General features: G+C 46.8%; 1 non-coding gene across 1 annotated transcript; it reads right to left on the bottom strand.

The window, feature by feature from the left end:
* Nucleotides 1-216: 216 nt before the first annotated feature.
* On the bottom strand, nucleotides 217-318 carry LOC137205150 (U6 spliceosomal RNA). Its single transcript, XR_010934013.1, has one exon. It is a non-coding gene; the product is annotated as a U6 spliceosomal RNA (small nuclear RNA).
* Between the last annotated feature and the right edge of the window lie 5578 nt (nucleotides 319-5896).

Raw genomic sequence — 5896 nt, 5'->3', positions numbered from 1 at the left:
TTGTAAATAGAGCTGCAATGAACATTGTGGTACATGACTCTTTTTGAATTATGGTTTGCTCAGGGTATATGCCCAGTAGTGGGATTGCTGGGTTGGATGGTAGTTCTATTTTTAGTTTTTTAAGGAACCTCCATACTGTTCTCCATAGTGGCTGTATCAATTTACATTCCCACCAACAGTGCAAGAGGGTGCCCTTTTCTCCACACCCTCTCCAGCAAAAATATGGAACGCTCACGAATTTGCGTGTCATCCTTGCACAGGGGCCATACTAATCTTCTCTGTATCACTCCAATTTTAGTCCAGCACTGTAGCTTGCTGGTCGTTGAGTGGAGCTGGGTCTTAGCATTGAGATGGAGATCTCTGGGAGAGCTTTCGCCATTTGATATTACATGCAGCTGGGAGGTCTCTGTTGTACCAATGTCCTGAACTCGGGTCTCCCACCTCAGAGGCACAGGCCTGACACCTGGCCGGAGCACCAAGACCCTGTCAGCCACACGGCTCAGAATAAATGGAAGAAAAAAAGAAAGAAAGAAAAATATAAAATAAAATAAAGTTATTAAAATAAAAAATTATTAAAAATTTTAAAAATTTAAAATAATTTAAAAAAGAAAGAAAGAAAGAGAGCAACCAAACCAAAAACAAATCCACCAATGATAACAAGCGCTAAAAACTATACTAAAAAAAATGGACAGACAGAACCCTAGGACAAATGGTAAAAGCAAAGCTATGTAGACAAAATCACACCAAGCATAGAAAAAAGGAAGAGAGCAACCAAATCAATAAATAAATCTACCAATGATAATAAACTCTAAATACTAAACTAAGATAAACATAAAACCAGAAACAAATGAGATGTAGAAAGCAAACCCCGCGTGTACAGTTGCACCCAATGTCCACCTCCTCAATTTGGGATGATTCGTTGTCTATTCAGGTATTCCACAGATGCAGGTACATCAAGTTGATTGTGGAGCTTTAATCCGCTGCTTCTGAGGCTGTTGGGAGAGATTTCCCTTTCTCTTCTTTGTTCACACAGCTTTGGGGTTCAGCTTTGGATTTGGCCCTGCCTCTGCGTGTAGGTCGCAGGAGGGCGTCCGCTCTTCGCTCAGACAGGACGAGGTCACAGTAGCAGCTGATTCGGGGGCTCTGGCTCACTCAGGCCGGGGGGAGGGAGGGGTACGGATGCAGGGCGAGCCTGCGGCTGCAGAGGCTGGCATGACGTTGCACCAGCCTGGGGCACGCCCTGTGTTCTCCCGGGGAAGTTGTCCCTGGATCACGGGACCCTGGCAGTGGCGGGCTGCACAGGCTCCTGGGAGGGGAGGTGTGGATAGTGACCTGTGCTCGCACACAGGCTTCTTGGTGGCGGCTGCAGCAGCCTTAGCGTCTCATGCTCGTCTCTCGGGTCCGCACTGTTAGCCGCGGCTCGCAACCGTCTCTGGAGCTCGTTTAGGCGGTGCTCTGAATCCCCTCTCCTTGCGCACCCTGAAACAATGGCCTCTTGCCTCTTCGGCAGCTCCAGACTTTTTCCCGGACTCCCTACTGGCTAGCTGTGGCGCAATAGCCCCCTTCAGGCTGTGTTCACGTGGCCAGCCCCAGTCCTCTCCCTGGGATCCGACCTCCGAAGCCCTAGCCTCACCTCCCAGCCCCACCCGCCCCGGCGGGTGAGCAGACAAGCCTCTCGGGCTGGTGAGTGCTGGTCGGCACCGATCCTCTGTGCGGGAATCTCTCCGCTTTGCCCTCCGCACCCCTGTTGCTGCGCTCTCCTCCGTGGCTCCGAAGTTTTCCCCCTCCGCCACCCGCAGTCTCCGCCCACGAAGTGGCTTCCTAGGGTGTGGAAACCTTTCCTCCTTCACAGCTCCCTCCCACTGGTGCAGGTCCCGTCCCTATTCTTTTGTCTCTGTTTTTTCTTTTGCCCTACCCAGGTACGTGGGGACTTTCTTGCCTTTTGGGAGGTCTGAGGTCTTCTGCCAGCGTTCAGTAGGTGTTCTGTAGGAGTTGTTCCACATGTAGATTATTTCTGATGTATTTGTGGGGAGGACGGTGATCTCCATGTCTTACTCCTCCGCCATCTTGAAGGACGCTCCTAAACCACTTTAAGCAAGAAAAGATCATTTATTGGTGGTGCAACAGAGGAGACTAGCTTCACATAGGTTGATTCAAGGCTCAAACAATGTCATCAGGGACCAATTTCTCACTCTTCAGCGTTGCTCCCTTGGCACTGGCTCCAGATTCAGCATCCACGTGGATGCAGGATGCTCACAGCAACTGCCTCCTCTCCTCACAAATGCAAGGACGGCCCCTGCGCGTCTCTTAGGAGCCCAGGAAAGGTCTAACTGTATCTTATGGACTCTCTGCTTCAAGGCTGGTCCCTGAAGCAGCTGCAGCCCTTGTGGCTGAGAGGCTCCGAGGAGCTGGCTTACACATAGAACCCATACTCACCGCTGTAATCAGGACCATCTACATGACACGGACTAGGGGAGGGAAAAGGATGACTCCCCAGAGGAAATTAGAGGCGGTATAGGTACCAGGAGAGTTTACAGACACCAGAAGTCAGGATGCATAACAGAGGGGCCCCCGCAGTCTCTCAGAGGCAAAGTCACAGTGGGTACCCTGGAGGGTTTTCGACCTCTCTGCAGGACACCCACAGAAACCTCACGGCAGGAACATCATGGTTGAAACTAGCAAATGTTGCCTAACTGAGATAGAGTCCAGAGCCTCCCACAAGGGGAGGAGAATTTTCTCCTTTAGTGAGCATGAATGATGTGGCTCAGAAATGTGCCACATCCCAGAGAGAAGTTCTAACCCCAAAATGAAGAGCTTTGCTGTCTGAGGCCAGTGGGAGGAAAGTGGACCCTGGGAGTTATCACTGAAATATGCATGTGTCCTTAGCGGGCCAGTCACATGAACATTCATGCTGTCCTCTCACAAAACAAAAAAAACAGAAAAAAGAACCCAAACCATTGGTGAAATATTCTCCAGGAGGGAAAAACAATGCATCGGGAAACTCAGGAGGCAAGGTTTAAGGAAGGGCTCATTAGTCTTAAGCCCAAAAGGAGAAAGTCACATTTCTCCTCACCAAGAGTCTGCTATTGTCATAAATGACAAATAGAAGTGAGTGGAAGATTTTTCTTATTAATGGGGAAACAGCCCAATATAGCAATGAATAGTGCTGGCCATCTTAATGATCACCAATTTAACCCGTTTTGAAAGGTTTTATGAAATGCGTCTCTGTCCCCTTGATAGAAGAGGGAGATTATAATTTTTGAGCAACAGACATCTCTGTGATGCCCCACATGGACCGTTAGTCACTCACTAAAGAAAGCAGCAGAACAGCATGTTTGGGTGCAATGACCTCTAAATGGGACAAGGGGGGTTCCTGAGGAGCTCAGATTTATTTAAGGTAAGGGCAGGGAAATCCCAATGGGCACATGGTAGGAAAGAAGGGAACCAGAAATAACTGGATTATGAGGAGGGAGCCTATTCATAGGTGAAAAATGAGAAGGGCTATGGGATCTTTTCCATCTGGAGCCTAGTAGAAAACACACACACACACACACACACACACATACACACACACACGATAAAATTAACAGCTATACTTATCACTTTGGACGAACCAGTTGATCTCTGAAACCTCAACTGCCTCATCCATTGAAAATTCAATTCAAAACCTTCCCTCTGAGAAAGATACACTGCATCCTTCGTAGTTAAGAAATCTGACTTGAGTCTCTTTGTCATCCGCATTACTTAAATGACTGTGGTCAGATTTGGGAGACATTTTCAACATGTTTGTTTTTCTAGTAATCCTTTTATGTTTGATAGTAAGTACTTGATTATGAGATTTTGAATTTTGTTTCTGAATTAAGGCGGAAGTGGGGCTAGGAAAGGGAGTAGAAATGACACCAAGAGAATAACCTGATAAACACTCTGACACTTGTTTTATAACCACAGAAATGTCGGTACTTTGAAGTTTATCAAATAGTTCTCGGGAGAATGCAATAAAAACATTTGCGAATAAATCTGTACCCTAGAATAGCATTCACATAAACACAAGATCTGAAAACTGCCTTATGCCATAAAGCAAATCATATCAGTAGATCCTCATGGGTCTCATCCCAGAGACTGAGGATTCCAGTCTGTTCACACTGCTCCTCACAAGATGTGGGCCTTCCTCTACGCTTAGACGGGTTTCTGCCTTTGGTTCTAGGGTAATTTTGGAAAAGAAAAGTTCAAAGGTCTCCAGAGACAGTACCAAAAGAATAGAAGAAGAATTTAACTAAAGGTGTGAGTGCATCTTCTCTTCAGTGAAGAGAATAAATAATTCATGTGACTTACTCAATTTTAACAAGGGCTATTTCTTGCCAATGTTGAGGATGTCAACTTGACTCTGAAATCATTATGCCTTTCAAGAAATACAATGTTATCTCAAAGAATAGGGATGAAAGGAAAGTAAATTCTGTATCAGAGCAGGGATTAGAAATCTTGCCAAGGTTGGAGGCCAAGTCTGTTCACCAGCTCCCTTCTGGTAAGAGGGTATCAGCAGTGGCAGGAGACAGGCCTCAGCTGCCTTTATCCTCATAGAGATTCTGCTCTTTTGGCCACGTGTAGGGACAGTGCTGCTTGGGAGAAATGCCCCTAAGACTCCAGCTCTAATCTGTACCACCCCTCAAGAGGCCTGGGAGGGAAGCCCTAGGGAGGCCAAGGTTGAGGACCCTGAAGCAGGCCTTCCCAACCACTCTGTCCCCACCATCCACATGCCCCTGCGGGCACTGTGCCCAAGTGCGGAAACCCTCTATCTTAAAGGGCCCAGAGCTGCTCCAACAAAAGAAAAGACTTATTTGTTATTGCCTTTAGTGTTAGTGTGTTCGTATTAGTAGGAGTGTTAGTATTCAGAGCACCAAAGCACACCCCAAAATCTGTCTGTCATCCTATGAAGCAGAATATGCCTGGTCGTACTTGGGGAGGAATACGTTTAACAGATTTTTAAATACTCATATTTTATACCTTCTGGCTTACAATGAATAGACTCTGGATGAATGAGCTTTAACATAGCTAATGAAAGTGCTCATACTATCTTGTTTCAGGTCCTCACTTTTGCCTACCAGACTATGATGTCTCATCTTCATTGTCTCCTTGTCTTAAAGTCCTTTAAGGTGCCTTCTAAATTACTACTAGAGTTATTTTTCTAATAGTCCAACCACGTCCCCTCCTGCTTAGAATGGATTGATGTTGCCTACACAATAAACTCTAAACTTTGCCAAATGAGCACCTTAATTCTCCTCCATCTCTACCTGGCATACTTCTACTCTTCCTTCAAGACCCATCTCAAACATCAACTCTTCTTCCAAGCTACCCACCCCCACCTCCCCCAGAAAAAGGTACCAAGTCCCCTCTGATCCTCCACAGTACTAGGCATGTTGCTTTTCCTACTGTGTTGACATTATTTGTTCACATATCTGTCCCCCACATGAACTCCTTGAGGGCAGAGGCTGTGCCCTGTCATCTTTGTGTCCCTACTGCCTAGTACAAGGCTAGCTGGTAGCCAAGCAAATATACACTGGATGGAAGGATAGATTAATGAGAGTTAGAGAGAGAAGTGTGAAGGATGGTATTTCTGTTTAGAGGAAGGAGCAGCCCAAGAGGGTAAGGGTGGAGACAGGAGGCCCCTGGGCCTTAGACTCCCTCTTATACTCCTACTCTGCAGGGATCTATTCCTAGTCACAAGAAGCCCTGAGTGATGGTGTCAGAGGCTAGGACACCTGGGTCAGACATCACTGGCCACCCACCTCCACAGCCTTTGTCCAAAGCCTCCTTGTCAGCTCAGTGTTCCCTATGCTGATGGTCACCAGGGCAAAATGACTCCAACCTGAGTATATCCACCATTAGAAGTAAATCTGAA

The sequence above is a fragment of the Pseudorca crassidens genome, chromosome 13, assembly GCF_039906515.1.
Source record: "Pseudorca crassidens isolate mPseCra1 chromosome 13, mPseCra1.hap1, whole genome shotgun sequence".
NCBI classification, from domain to species: Eukaryota; Metazoa; Chordata; class Mammalia; order Artiodactyla; family Delphinidae; genus Pseudorca; species Pseudorca crassidens.
Note: the sequence above shows the minus strand (reverse complement) of the source record. Positions and strands in the feature narration are given on the sequence as shown.